This window comes from Panicum virgatum, chromosome 7K, assembly GCF_016808335.1.
Source record: "Panicum virgatum strain AP13 chromosome 7K, P.virgatum_v5, whole genome shotgun sequence".
NCBI lineage: Eukaryota > Viridiplantae > Streptophyta > Magnoliopsida > Poales > Poaceae > Panicum > Panicum virgatum.
In genome coordinates, this window is record NC_053142.1 from 20,117,118 (window position 1) to 20,133,656 (window position 16,539).

The following is a 16,539-nucleotide window of genomic DNA, read 5'->3' on the forward strand; positions in this document are numbered from 1 at the left end:
GTGAATAGCCAAAGATGGATCTATGCTTTATGAATACGGCTAAGAGTTTAGCCGTCTCCTCATCGGAAAGGTGACTACTAATGATGACGGGAGTTTGTGTGTCACCATTGAGGAAAGCATAGCGAAGGCCGTCGGGAAGGACTTTTAGTTCTATTGGAGGTCGTGTTGGCTTCTCGTGAATAGGTAGTTTGAGTTGTTCCTCTAATTCGTCCTCTTCTTGGATGAAGAGTTCAGCATCTTTTTCTAAAGAGGGTTTAGAGTCATCGTCTGGCATGACAGCCAACACCTCCTCAACGGGTCCTTCTTGGGGAATAGATTCGGCCATGTAGTTTTTGGCTTGGATGATGGGCAAAGTGAATGGTTTTCCCCCAAGAGACACCTGAAGTTCTCCTAGATTAAGAACATCTAGGAAGAGCTTTTCTACGGGATGCCCTATCAAGATGTCAAAGTCCTGGACTTTGAAGACATGGAAGTCTAGAGCAATCTCCGTTTCCCTGTGCCAAACTGGCACTTCGTGCATAATCCCAATCCCTCTTAATGTGGAACGTGGCCCAGTTCTAAGGGATTTTATAGTTAGAGTAACACGTCTTTTGTCTAAGCGATCAGAAGCGAACAAAGCAGAAATAATGTTTACTCCAACCATGGGATTGTAAAGAGCCGTGACTGCAGTCCCTTCTATGGAACATGGAATGGTTAAGGAGGGGGCATGAAATTGGATTATTTCGGAAGATGTTTCCCCTTCCTGTACCCATTCATTGCTCATGATAGCGGTCACCCTTTTTACGGTCTCTCTAAGGGAAGCCTTATCAAGACCGCCCAGTGGGTCTAAAGGGACTGGAGGCCTTTTCTGGAGGGGATATAATGTGGTATTGCCAAAGTCATAGAATATATCCTCCTCAATGTTAAACGGGAATTCCGGAGACAAAATTTCTTCCTCCTCCGGGTCTTCTGGTTCAGGGGAAGGTCTGGCCGATAATTCATCATGGGTTACTAAAGAGTGAATGGGCTCAGCTATCGAAACTTCCTCCTGGCTTGAAGGTTGTACTACTAGGAGGGGTTCTGTGAAGGAGGTGTTCTCCAGGATACGATCCAGGAGTGCCACCCCTTCGGAAGTGGTTTTACAGGCGAAAGATCCCCCAGCGGTGATATCAAGCTGTTGGGCTGTGTCATTGTTCAGCCCCAACCAGAAGTGCTGAAGCAGCACATGGTCGAGAATGGACAGGTCTGGGCTGGCATGTGTGAGTTGTGAGAATCTAGCCCAAGCTGTCCCAAGGGTCTCCTTCTCATTCTGATGAAAGTCGAGGATTTCTTTACGCAGGGAAGCGATGCGAGAAATAGGGAAGAATGCGAGACAGAACCAGTTCCGCAATTCCTCCCATTCTCTGTTTACCTTTCCTACGTTATGGGTGTACCATTGTTTCGCTTTCTCAGCAAGGGAGAAAGGAAATAACTTCCACCGAAGTGTTTCTTGTGCCATGCCTGCAATGGACAAGCAAGAGCACATTTGCTCGAACTCTCGTAGGTGATGGTAGGGATTTTCTAGCTCATATCCTAAGAAGGGTTGTTCTCGGACCATGGCTATGAAGCCAGGGCGGAGTTCAAAGCCTGAAGCAGTGCTTGGTTTGGATGACTGTGGTGGCTCTAGGAACTCGCCCGAGGGAGCAGAGAGTTGGTGGATAGAAAGGGTGTCCATGGGATAAGGATAAAAAGAAAAGAAAGGATAAAAGAAAAGATACACGAGCAACTAAGTTCCAAGACAACTATAGCAACCGTTTGCTCGGCAACGGTGCCAGAAATGCTTGTTGGTATTTCTTAACTCTTACAGAGAAATCCGCAAGCGCACGGAAATACCGTTGTAGCACTTCACCCGGGAGTATTCAGGGTATCGTATTTTCCACGAGGAACGGGTGTGTAATTGTCTTCTATCTAGATTACCCCAAAGAAGATAAGAGACCTTAGGGAGTGTGATTTCAATCTTTGGATAGGTTCAAGCGAAGATACACTAATGTTTCCACTCGCTCACTTCAGGCACCGGTTTGACCCTGGTCTGCCAAGGAATATCCGGTATCGCTCTCTGTCGTACCCAGGCGGGGGGGGAGTGCACTAACCACACAGACTGTCTTCATAGCGGACGGACAGGGATGTCACCACCTGCTGTCTACCCCACAATACCAGCTGAGTATGAGACAAACAAAGGTAATCTAAGGCCCAGACACCACGCCTATGCCTTCGACTACTACTCTAGAGTTGCGCAGGGTTATCCCGTCTTTATCAGGGGTCCTCTTCTAGAATATCCGCTACGAGAACGGTTGATGAACCCGCGAACGAATGAGAACAAAATAATAACTTAACTAGAACTCACCAATTAGAAAAACCCGGATATGTACTCCAAATGTACCGTATCCGTAGAAGTACAACGCCGAAGAGATGCCAACAAGTCCGACTCTTCTCCGCACTCCTTTCTCACACACTCCCTAGGCTAATGATACAAAGAGGTTAATCCTCTCTACTCTTCTCCTTCACATATGAAATGGTGTGTGTTGTGAGAGGTGGAGGGAGCCCCCTTTTATAGTCTTCAGGGTCGGTTCCCGCCAAAAGCATATATGGAAGGTGACCAGGAGGAGTAGGGGGCACGCCACGTCGAAGTGCACCTGGACGGGAGGCCGGCCAGGTTCGGCCGACCCAGGGGGTCGGCCGGCCCCACCTGGCCGCCCCTCGTCCTTATCCTCCTCGGGGAGTCTGATCTATGGGCCCATGTCAAGATCCCATGGTGCATTTGCCTTGGTTCCCCCGTTTGCTCTGACATGTGGACCCTCCTTGTAAGTGACACATCTTAGTGTTGATCTTTTTGTGCATTCTTCCTCGTGTTCACTCATGTTTTCTCCCTTTTACAGATGTGGGTGCCTGCAGATAACAATTCACCAAAACTCGTGGAAATGATTAGTTATAAGCCCTATATCTAAGTTTGGTGATTATTTTTGGTGAAAAGCTGCAAGATTTGACGGTCGAAAACGACACTTAAGGACCGTCAACAGTTGCCACCGATGAGGACGCCCGCTTCCTTTTTGCCCTTTCCAAGACCTTCGCCTTCTCCGTGGCATATGCGAGGGCGGCGCCCTGGCACTCAACAATTTTTACCTCGGCCACCTGCTGAGGAGCGGAGAGGCTCAGGGCATGGAATACCCGATTCCGGCGGACCCCGCTGAGATGACCCACCAAGGCTTTGTGTTCATCCTTGTTGGCGCTCCTTAAGTACCCATTTTACTATATGATTAGAAGTTGTTTTGGTAAATTCTTTGGGATGATTCATGTACTAACCCGCCACTTGGCACCCGAACTTGACCGTTTTCGATTTTGTCCTGGATTTTGGAGCATGTTGCATTTTGACAGGAAATTGGACAATTTCGGAGATGTTTTGACGCATGGTTATAACTGGGCTAAGATGAGGAATAAGAGGAAGATTCAACACGCGAAAGATGGGACCGAAAGGGGCCAGAAAAGGCCCAGGCCGGCCAGCCTGGAGTCCTTGGGCCGGCCGGCCTAGCCCTTTTCGGAGTCCAATCGATCTCGGTTTTCTTCAGCGCGAAGTATGCGTCAACCCTAATCTATGTTTTACCAAAACCACCGACCATATCTGCCTATAAATACCCCGAAGCCGCCGTCAAAGAAGAGCAATCCAGGGGGACATCCAGAGAGATCCCAGAGAAAGAGTTTCAGAGATCCATTCGAGTTGGACACAAGAGAAAGGCGACACCGGAGGCCTCATCGTCCCTCGGTGCCGCTGCAAGTTGGAGGACAGCAAGGGATCCATCCCTTGCCGGAGATTTCACCACCATGATCGACTACGCTTCACTTAGCTTTATGGGGTAAAGTCCTCGTTTGTTCATGGGGTTGTAAGGAGATCCTGAGTTGTAATTGCCGAATCCTTTATGAGATTGATCTATCACGATTCTTGTTGATGATGCTTTGATGCCTAATAGTTCGCGACTTGGCTTTGGGTTTGCTTTGCTCTTGCATGGTTTACTTAGATTACATCAACTATCGTGTTCTTGTTGATTCGTTACCGATTATCCTCGTGTAGTGACAGTATACGGGAGGGAAAGGTTTTGATCTTGGAACACACCTTTGGTATATTAGATCCGTTCTTCGTTGCTTGGCGATTACATCTCTAGTGATCCTAGACCCTATGGACAAATGCTCTTCATATCTTGTGCACACATCTATCATTGCTCACTAGTCTAGATTAGATTAGATTGGTTAGATTAGATCTGTTTCACACTCAAACACTCAATATAGATCTTTTACCAACATCATTAGTGCTTAGTTAAGCATAGTAATACACTTGTTCCGTGGATTGATAAACCTTGGGGGAATACTCTAAGGGAAAAGCTACACGATCCGTGCGCTTGCGGTACGTAAATTGGCGCTTTAAGAAGCGTCAACAATCCCTCAAAACCGGACCGATCATCTCATCGGCCCAGCTCTCGATGACAACAGGATCAACACCTGCAAGGACGAAGAGGCAAAAAATGTAAGTGACGAAGTGAAAAGGTAATGAAGAAACACGAAGACCCAAGAAGTAAAAACTCACGATCGGTGCGAAGATTGAAGACTATCACAAAATCGGGTATTGGAATGCCCTCAATTCATCGGTCTTCAGCTGACCAGCTGGAGATCTCCCAACCGGCCCTGACCGGGAAGTAGCCGCACACGATGAACTCTTCGATTATGTCGCAGGTGCTGAAGGTCTTCGACAACTTCCGTAGCAAGGCCAGCAGCGCCTCGTCTTCAACTCAACTCGGGCATAGGAAGCAGCCTTCGGCACATCCCCAAGGGCAGGGATGTGGTCGATGACGAGGGGATGCATCTTCGTCGACTGATCCAGCTCCACCGAGTGGTAGAACCAGTGCGATGACCAGTCATTGGCCCATTTGTTCTTGCTCGCAGCCACCAGGCTCGGCAAATTCTTGTCGAAGGCGAAGGTATAACAGCCATATTGGGGGATGGCTGATATCTCCGCACCGCCAGAAGACTGCACAGAAATCTTCTTTGGTTGATAGTGAACCCGGAAGGCATGAGCAAATCCTTCGGCACTAGGGGCCAACCGGCAAGTCTTCGCCAACCACATGTACAGGTTCAGCCGGACGATCGACGTCGGAGTCATCTGATGCAGATATACCTTGAAAAGACAAAAGATGTACACCACCACGAGGTCCAAGGGCATGCGAAGACCGGCGGTGAACAAGTCGCGAAAAATTACCACTTCGTTGGGTCGAGGATGAGCAATGGTCTCACCAGTGGGAGGCGCACAGACATCGTCTACAGAGATGAAGCCACGCCGAGCTAGGTCGTTGAGCAGGGACGGAGTCATCTTCGATAGGCCGAGTACTGTGGTGGTCGGCCCCTTTGAAAGATCCTTCTTCAGCGCCATCCCCAAAGACGAAGAGAATTCCGAAGACCCACTTTCTGAACACTATGGCCGAAGAACGTCGAAGGATGGCAAGGTATGAGACAAGCCTTCGCGAGACAAGATGGCGAGAGGTAAGGAGGTAGAGCGCAGCACGCGGTATCGATTACCGTCGCGGCGTCGGTACTTATAGGGGGGCGGGCGCGAAAAACCTACAAACACCAGCCCCGTGAAGTGGAAAGACGCTCGCGCCCCGCACTCCACAATCGAAACTTGGGAAACGAGGGGCAAATTGGTCCATTTCAAAGGCCAAGGAACCAAAGCCGAAATTTCTTCCTTCCCGCCAAAATTTCTCCGCCTAGTTTGGGCGCGAACTAACGGACTAACTCCGAAAAATTTTGCTTCCTCGGCAAAAGCGCGAATATTTTGGGAATATTACCATTGTATGGGTGCAGAAGTGTAATTGTAGTTGGGAGGCGTAACGCCACCTATAAATACCCCTGTAATAAACATTGATGGGACACATTGAATAGAGAGAGAACATTTCCTACTTAATTTGTGTGCTCATCCGTTACTGTTGTTGTGTTCGTCCATTCCAGAGACACTCTCCACCAACACAAATTGTGCTTGTAACCTGCATATTAGCTCAGAAACACAACTTGCATTTTCTAAAAGGTAAAGTGTGGTTTAGGGACTTTATTGAATAAGGATGGGTGTAAAAAATGCAAACTCTCATGATTTTCTGATCAAGTTGACGCCTGGAAATGATCGTTAGTGAGCGTCAACAGTCTCACAGCATGCTTCATGACAAATCCGAAAGCCACCTTTATAACTACCCAGTTACGGAGTAGCATTTGATAACTCCTAAGTAAGCCGGTTCACATCTTGAGTACATGTGACAATCTCAGGTCTAAGGACACAGTGTACATATTGTGTAATGAGAAATCACCATCTCTCATGTCGGGTCAGTTCAGTCTCATGTATTACATGAGCCCACATTATTAGTTTGACATCTCCATGTCCATGACTTGTGAAACATAGTCATCAAGTAATACATGTGCTAGTCTAATATTCATGCGTGTTCTTTTCATGAACTCCGACTTGGAACATCTTTCGAATAACCATACAAGTGTTTCACAAACAATACACATAATTGCTTAACAATACAAGTTGCCTTTCATGGATATTCAAAAAATACTTTATTAATCATGAATACATGGAAATATGATCATCTCTATGATTGCCTCTAGGGCATATTTCCAACAATGACCACGTCGACCACACCACCAAGCAACATGTTACAACCTCCAATTCAAGCTACACCTATGTCGACACCAGCCCAAGTCTTTGATGGACCAATTACGTGTAGCCGAGCTAAGAAACTACAACAAGAGGTTAATGCGCTACTTTATGAAATTCATTTTAATATCAATGAGAATTATATACTGCATCGTTCATGTTGCTATTACTCAGGCTCATCAAGGAGGATGACAAGAATAAAAAAGGAGAAGACTACAGAGAAGGACCACACTCGAACCCGACCAGTCCTGCAGAATAGTCTGAAAGAAGCAGTCATAACTTTTGATTATCAAAATCTATAAAGATCAATAAGGACATTTTGGAAAGCATATGAAGTCTACTTTCCAATGACATTCATGCCGATTACTTTGGATTGTCCACTAATGAGATCCGAGTACATTAGTTAAGACTCATCAGAAGGTCAAAAGTCTGCTAGATGTTCAAACTTCCCATACAAAACTGTACCAATCCACAAGGTTTCAAGGTTCAAGCTATACATGGATGGAAAGATAATTAAGTCTACTTTGCAACACAACAAAACGCATGTCATTTGGACTTCCCAATAAAGAGTTATGACTGATTGAGTGGAGACTGCACAGAAGACCAACAGCCACGCGAGGCTCCTCGAGATTTCAGTTCGTGGTGACTTTTGATTTACCATAACTCCAGAAACTCTAAGGTCCATTCACACCTAGCAAGGAGGGTTGTTCCTTGTATAAATACCCTATGTATCTTAGAGATTAGAAGACTTTTGATCATTTTGATATACCGATATGGTATTGTAGCCACGCTGCTGAGTGTCTTAGACACCTTTGTTCTTGCGAGTTCTTCTTGTACTTGTGAGGAAGATCTCTCTGAGGTCCCCTACTTCATCCTCAACGGTTGCCAGTTTGGCTGTGCCATTTTGTGTGGAATAGTCCCGGTTTGTGGTTCTGCGATCGTTCGGAGATCGAGTCGAAGTCCTCAAGGTTTCGGTGCCTCTCTCCTCGTCGCTTGATCGCATCGAACCTTGGTAGGTATAAACCTATTTATCCACTATTTGCAGCAAAGTTATCCTAGTTCTTGAACCTACTATCGTGAAGATCGAGCCATCCTTGTGCCGGATTATATTGGCATCTATCATGTGGTAATCAGAGCTATCATTGTCACAGTAGGTTTTGTTATCACCCACTTATCATTCTTTGTTTACCATCTGTTACTGTTTTCATCCATCATATATATCTATTTTGCCATATCCTATAGTCCACTAAAAATCCATACAAAAATCCTATAGCCTTTTGTTGGTACTGATAATCTCATGTCGTTTGCATTCATCTTGTTGTTGGTCACAATTTTTTTTAGCACCGTGTTCCTGTCCTTTCTTTATCCACACCCCATTGTTATTATCTTGTGTTTGCCAAAAAAAAGAGATCAGAAAGAAAGAGTAAAAAAATAAAGAAAGAAAAAAAGAAGAAGAAGAAAGAATCTGAAAGGGGTTATATTGTGGATTGTGCAATTGCAAGTTTTAATTTCAGGAGCTCAAGTTTGTGGTTCTTGTGACAGCAATGTTTATCTTTTGAGTGGTTTACACACCTGATTTTCAGTACCATAGCCTCCCTTGAACAACCACCGATAGCTCTACAAAAATCTGAAACCGGACCTTTCGTCTTGTATCCTTTCAATCGCTTACTCACAGCTGCAGTACTGCCACTTTTGCACACCCACAGTCCTTGAGAACGAGTAAGAACATTGGTAAGTAAGAGATGAGGTTGTATGACTCCACAAATTTTACCTATTCCACTTTTCATTGCATTATTCTAACATGGCAGGATCTGATTCGAGTGTTCTTGGTGGGAACCATGGAGATGAAGAGCCCCTTGTTGCACGTGCTGAGTTACGCCAAATGGCAAACTCACTCTTGAAGGCGATGGAGATGATGTTCAATGAACGTCTTCCAACAGCGGGTGGTCGTGGTTCATGACATCAATATGATGATAATCATCAAGAAGAACCGGGTGATGAAAATTCTAGTTTTGGTAATGGATTTCATGAACGCTTTGGCAATGGCCATGGTGGTCGTGGTGGTGGATGGCGTGCTGATTTTGACCAGCATGGTGGTGGACGGCATGCTGATTTTCATGATCAGCGTGGAGGAGGATGTGGACGTGGTCGTCATGTGCATTTTGATGATGAAGATGATGCTCATTATGACTATGATGAAGGATTTGATGATAATGAAAACTCTTTTGCTGGCCAGCACCATGATCGCCGTCGAGGTGCTGGTCATGATGGAGGACATCATCATGGTCGTCACAATAGGAATGATCCAGACAGCATTGCTCGAGTCAAGTTGAGTGTTCCTAAATTCACTAGAAGGGAAGATGCAGATGCATATCTTGAGTGGGAAGAGCAATGTGATCAGATTTTTAGAGTGCATAATCTCTCTAATCAGAGATATGTAAATTTTGCTTCTGTTGAGTTCTCTGATTATGCTCTCACTTGGTGGAACCAAATTCAAGAAAATCAGCTTGTATTGGGACATGATCATATCAACACTTGGGATGAGATCAAGAAAGTGATGAGAAGACGCTTTGTGCCATCAAGCTATCAGCATGACCTTCACAACAGATTGCAGAATTTGAAGCAAGGATCTAAATCAGTTTATGATTATTATAAGGAGATGGAGTTACTCTTGGTTCATACAGGAACTAGAGAAGATGCTGAGTCAAAAATAGCAAGATTTTTGCATGGTCTCAATGAAGAAATTTCAGGTTTTGTTGAGATGTTTCCATATAACAACTTGCAAGCTCTTGTCGATCAAGCTATGCGCATTGAGAGAAAAATTCAGCAAGAGGGCCGACGGAGGTCATATGGCAGTCAATCTATTTCAGCTCCATGGCGTCGGCAGCACGCTGGGACCTCTGTTGTTGGAGATCGATATCAAGGTGCTGCATCTACGACTTCTCCATCCATTGGTGCTGCAAATACGGTTGTCTCTACTACTTCTTCACCAGCAACTCAACAAGAACAACGACGTCCTACTACAAGTACAGCAACCCCCTCTATTGCATCAGCTGCTGCATCATTTTCCCATAGCCGAAGCATTGTTTTTCACAAGTGTCAAGGTCGTGGGCATATTGCTGCTCAATGTCCTAGTCGAAGGACTATGATTATGAATCAACTTGGTGAATGGGAATCTGAAAGTGAAGAAGAAGATGCACCACGCTATGATGAGGAAATTAAAAATAATGAGAATGACATCCAACATGATGAAGGTGATAATAATTGCTTCATTTCTCGTCGAGTGCTTAGTGTTACTACTGTCAAAGAAGAGAATGGACAGCGGCACAATCTTTTCCATACCAGAGGCATGATCAAGGACAAGTTGTGCAGAATTATTGTCAACAATGGCAGCTACAATAATATTGCAAGTCAAGAATTGGTTGAGAGAATGGGATTGCAACAGCGGCGTCATCCTAACCCATACAAGATGCAATGGATCAATGATTGTGGTGCACTTCATGTAACCAATATTGTGACCGTTCCTTTCTCTAGTGGGAGATACAATGACCATGTGGAGTGTGATGTGGTGCCTATGCAAGCATGTCAATTGCTGTTGGGAAGACCTTAGTTGTATGATCGTGATGTTCAGATTCATGGTCGATCCAACAAGGTTGTTCTCATTTACAAAGGCGAGCGAATCACTTTGCTTTCTTTATCATTGGAGGAGATTTTGAATGATGATCTGAAAAGAAAACATCGAGAGAGTGAGAAACAATTACGAGTGACCCACAAAGATAGTGAGGGAGTGTCTCCAAGGCCAAATAAAACTCCACAGCCACATAGAACCGAGCCAAAGGGAAAAGAGGGTTTAGTCATGATGGCTAGGAAAGGGGATTGAAAAGAATTGATTGAACCCAATGCCATGTTCTTTGTACTCTTGTACAAGGAAAATATTCTTTCTACTAATGACTTACCCTCTACTTTGCCTAGTGCTGTTTTTGATGTGTTACAGGATTATGAAGATGTGTTTCCTGAGGAAATACCACCAGGACTGCCACCAAAGAGAGGGATTGAACACAAAATCGACCTTGTTCCTGGTGCTCCACTTCCTAATCATGCACCATACCGCACCAACTCGGAGGAAACAAAAGAAATTCAGCGCCAAGTACAAGGGCTCATCAACAAAGGTTACGTGAAGGAAAGTATCTCCCCTTGTGTTGTTCTTGTTCTTTTAGTTCCAAAGAAAGATGGCTCATGGAGAACGTGTGTTGATTGCCGAGCCATAAATAACATCACAATAAGATATAGACACCCCATACCTAGACTTGATGACATGCTTGATGAGCTTAGTGGTGCTATCATCTTTGCAAAAATTGATTTGAGAAGTGGCTATCATCAAATCAGAATGAGAGAGAGAGATGAGTGGAAAACTGAACAAAAGACATGCTAAATGGAGTGCATTCATTGAATCTTTTCCTTATATTGTCAAGTACAAAAAAGGAAGAAAAATATTGTTGCTGATGCTTTATCTAGACGTCATGCTTTGCTGTCTCAATTTGATGCTAAAATTCTTGGTTTGGAGAACATCAAAGATTTGTATGCTATTGATTCATTCTTTGCTGAACCATCTGACAAATGTTGTGATGGCAAGGGCTAGGAAAAGTTCCATTTGTATGATGGATTTTTGTTTCGAGCTAACAAACTTTGCATTCCAGATTGCTCTGTTTGCCTAATGCTTTTGCAGGAAGCTTATGCTGGAGGACTTATGGGTCACTTTGGTGCCAAGAAAATGGATCAAGTGCTGGCGGATCATTTCTTTTAGCCAAAGATGTTGTCGGTGTTTAACCGCCAAGCTCTCCGAGGGATACCCCGAGAAGATTGATTGTAAGCAGGGACTCGCCGAGATCAGAATGCGATGGTACAAGGAACACAAAGATTTAGACAGGTTCGGGCCACCGGAGCCTAATACCCGACGTCCTGTGTGGTGGTTTGTATTGCCTTAGATATCGAGATGTCTTTTGGAGGGGTCCCTGCCGGCCCTTATATAGTTTGGGGGGACATGGTTATATGGAAAGTCCTAGCCAAGTACTGCTAGAGTCCTACTCCAACGAGGTCGAGTAGCTTTCTTGTACCTCAACTAGTTCTACTGTTGTATGAGTAGTTACAATAGAGGTAAGGTACATCTATGCATTATCCCTTACTCTAGAATATTCCACGCCTGTAATCAGTCCCGCTGCCCCGAGTCTGACAGATGCGGCGAGATGTGGAGAGACATGTTCTTCGTTGTGAAACATGCCACAAAGCTAAGTCCCGTTTGAACCCTCATGGTTTATATACTCCTTTGCCCATTCCTAGTGTTTCTTGGGAAGATATTTCTATTGACTTTGTTCTTGGATTACCTCAAACAAAGAGGGGGAGGGATTCAATCTTTGTTGTGGTTGACCGTTTTAGCAAAATGGCATATTTTATTCCCTGTCAAAAGAGTGATGATGCTTCACACATTGCTGAATTATTTTTTAGAGAAATTGTGCGTCTACATGGAGTGCCTCATACCATTGTGTCAGATCGTGACGCCAAGTTCTTGAGTTACTTTTGGAAGACTTTGTGGGGTAAACTTGGGACAAGGCTGCTATTCTCCACAACATGTCATCCACAAACTGATGGGCAAACCAAAGTTGTCAACCGCACGTTGTCAACAATGCTATGAGTTGTCCTTAAGACGAACTTGAAATCATGGGAAGAATGTTTGCCTCATCTGGAATTTGCATACAACAGGGCAGTACATTCAACCACAAAATTTTGTCCATTTGAAATTGTTTATGGTTTCAAACTTGCTGCTCCTATCGATCTTTTGCCTTTGCCTATGCAGGAACGTGTGAGTTTTAATGCAAGCAAGAGGGCTGAATTTGTCAAGAACATTCATAATCGAGATAGAGTGAACATTGAAAAGATGACCAAGTTGTATGAGAAGCGCGCCAACAAGGGTCGCAAAAAGATGCTATTTGAACCAGGGGACTTGGTTTGGGTGCACTTACCCAAAGATCGCTTTCCTGAACAATGCAAGAGCAAGTTGCAGCCCAGAGCTGATGGTCCCTTCAAAGTTCTTCGAAAAATCAATGATAATGCATATGAAATTGATCTTTCAAGTACGTATGGTGTTAGTACAAATTTCAATGACTCCGACCTTTCTCCGTTCTATGGATTAGAAGAGTCGAGGACGACCCCTTTTCAAGAGCGGGAGGATGATGAGGACATCCCAACTGTACATGCTACTTCAAGTGTCAAGAATTCACCATTCAACATCAAAAATATAAATCAACAAACCGCATGTCATTTGGACTTCCCAATAAAGAGTTATGACTGATTGAGTGGAGACTGCACAGAAGACCAACAGCCACGCGAGGCTCCTCGGGATTTCAGTTTGTGGTGACTTTTGATTTACCATAACTCCAGAAACTCCAAGGTCCATTCACACCCAGCAAGGAGGGTTGTTCCCTGTATAAATACCCTATGTACCTCAGAGATTAGAAGACTTTTGATCATTTTTATAAACCGATATGGTATTGCAGCCACGCTGCTGAGTGTCTTACACACCTTTGTCCTTACGAGTTCTTCTTGGACTTGTGAGGAAGATCTCTCTGAGGTTCCCTACTTCGTGCTCAACGGTTGCCAGTTCGGCTGCGCCGTTTTGTGTGGAATAGTCCCGGTTTGTGGTTCTGCGATCATTCGGAGACCAAGTCGAAGTCCTCAAGGTTTCGGTGCCTCTCTTCCCGTCACTTGATCGCATCGAACCTTGGTAGGTATAAAGTTATTTACCTGCAGTTTGCAGAAAAGTTGTCCTTGTTCTTGAACTTACTGTTATCAAGATCGCGCCATCCTTGTGCCGGATTATATCGGCATATATCAATCATTAGTCAAGACAATTGGCCTACCATTATTATCTATTTTAACAGCTTCAATTATTGTTTGCCTTTGGGTTTCATCTAGGTAATGATCCCACCAACCCCTTAATTGTCCAGAAAAGCCTATAATAATCTATACGGTCTGTCTGTTGTCCAATGGCATGTAAAGATATATTTGAAAAGTTTTGTTGCTCCACAAGATGGCCAATATGTTCCACCTTTACAGGTTTGCCATGTGTGGTTTTGGATATATTTTTGAGGGGACAAGCTTTTGTAGTTTCTCCTTTTGTGTTGACCTCCAATTGGATAGCCTCAAAAGGTGGATGGATAGAATCTATGTGTTTGCCACTAGTAGTCTTCCAATCTTTAGAAACTCTTTTTGTCATGGCAATCTTATCATTCTCATAATTAGTTTCAATTTTATCCTTTTGTTGAGAATCTGGTCTAAAAAATTCTTCAAAGTGCCTAATCTGGCTATTTTCATACCAATCAAAGAAGAATATATTCCGTTTTTGCTCAATCATCTCTTTGTGCCAAACTTCTCTAATCTTCAATCTAAAAGGCCGATCTACATTTTTAAAGTGTCTTTCTTTTTTTGCCTTATTTTTTTGGAAGACCTATTTCTGCTAGAAGAAGTTTTTTATCTATTTGAAAATCATCCTTTTCTTCCAGAACAATGTCGCAATCTGTCCGACACTCTGGGTCCTCTACCTCAATGAGGTTGATCTCGAAGTCAGATATTGATGGTTCATAGGAATTACCCTCATATGTGGCATAGACGATATTATGTGGTCTTATTTGGGGTCTATTGTCCATACTAACAGAGGGTCTAGATTGAATGAAGACTTTTCTTTTTGAAGAGAAAGTCACTTCAACATCCCCTTCAGGAGTTTTAGTGTCAAATTGGACTTTGGTTTGCTCAAGGTTTTGTGGCTCTACAGCTTGACTGAGGGTCCATTTTTCTGGGAGTTTTATCTCATCCCATTTCAAGGTTTTTGGAGTGATAATATTGTTTCTAGGATTGGCTTGGAGTAGGGTACTCAGGCCTTTGGGTGTATTTTGTTTTGCACAAGGGGCCAGTATGTTACAGAAATATTTTCACTTCCTAGTTCAAGATCAAAGCCAGATGTTTGAAGGTTTAGGGTGAGAGTTTTGTGGATGTTTGAGTCAGACAAGGATACCGAGAAATCAGGGAAAGTGTTAAAAAACACTGGGCCATTACTTAGGCTAGCTTCAATCATCCCAAGAAGGGAATCTTGAAACGGATTGTTTCTGAGTCTCTGAGACAGGCCAGGATGGATACATTTAAACCTTTTCTAGTTAAGGATCTGATAGCTATTTGAACCAAACCAAAGTGTAGATAATGCTATTGGATTTTAGTTCTTATGGCGTCTATTTCTTTTTCAGAGAGAAGATGCAAAGTTTCGTGCATAGAACTGATCCGGCATGTTTTTTCAATGGTTTTAATGTCATAATCAGAATGAAGAGAGAAAGTTCCTACATGATATATCTCTTTAACAATTACTTTAGGGATTTTCCAATTCGCATTGCTTTTTTCAATATCTTCAAAACAAATAGAGGATGCATTTTTCACAGACATAGTCTTAATCGACCTATCGCTGCTACAAGAGGCTAGAGACCTGTCAGAAGCAGTTAGCGACCTCACTAACCAAGACATCTTATACGAAGACAAAGGAGTTTGGATAGGTAGTTTCCAGTCCAACGGCAGAGACCAACTGTCTCACAATTAAGATCAACCTATAGGATAGATGGTTTCCAGTCCAACGGCAGGGAAAGCCCACAATTAAGATCAACCTTTTTCCTCTATTGAGTGCCTAGTCCAACGATTTACACCGATAACAATGCCTATCTTCGGCTAACAAGGCTATGTGACTACCGGAACTCTTCTAGAGGAATGGGATCTCTACGACTTCGGCATACCAACACCCTACGGGATTTCCACGACTTCGGCGTACTACCCCCCCCCCCCCCCCTCCGGCTCGGAGAAGATGGCTTGGGGAGATCGGAGCACCTACGACTCTGATACCAATTTCACACCCAGGTGGTTAGGTCAAGGTAGAATTGGGGAGTATGTCTGTGGAATGCGGTTGAGATGTGGTGGAGATGGTATGCAATGGTGGTAGTATGGTGGAGATGGTATGAAATGGTGGTAGTATGGTGGAAATGGAATGCAAGGGATCTATATGTCATGCAACACCTTAACAAGCAATGGTATGCAAGGGATCTAAATGTCATGCAACACAAGAACAAGCAAATGAACTAACAAGAATCAAAGACAATATAGGTAATAAAGAACATGAACAAAGATACGGAATGAACTAAAGGATAAAGATAAATATTTTTTTTGTTTTTATAGAACAAGCATTAAGAATTTAACATAACATAGTCCTGGTTTATATTAGGTACCTTGATAGTCAGAAGGATGAATCTTCTGAGTAGTACACCAGGAACTTGATACACACGTACAGGGACGACTTGATTTACAAGACTCTCATTGGACTCTTACTAGCACTCACACAGACTTTATATATATATATATATATATATATATATATATATATATAAGGACATGCCCCATCCTATATTTTTAGTAATGATCCGCGCCACGTCAGGTATCTCGTGGCCCCGGGTCTGGCAAAGTCTGTATATAGTTTTTCGTACATATGTAGAATGTCAAAAATGGAGTCCCTTGCTGTCTTCTTCTTCTCCCAGTCTTTCTCCAAACACTTCGATCCTCTCCATTGTTACTAAGTACAATAATATCATTAGTTAGCATAGTATTCATATAATTACTAAATGTACATAGAAACAAGTTCATCTATTGATCAGTGTCGAGCGCTATTGATTGGTCCTTGCATATCCATGTGAGAAGTGTGCTTGTACACAAAGGAGTGATGTCCTCATTAGATTTGTTACATACAGCACTTA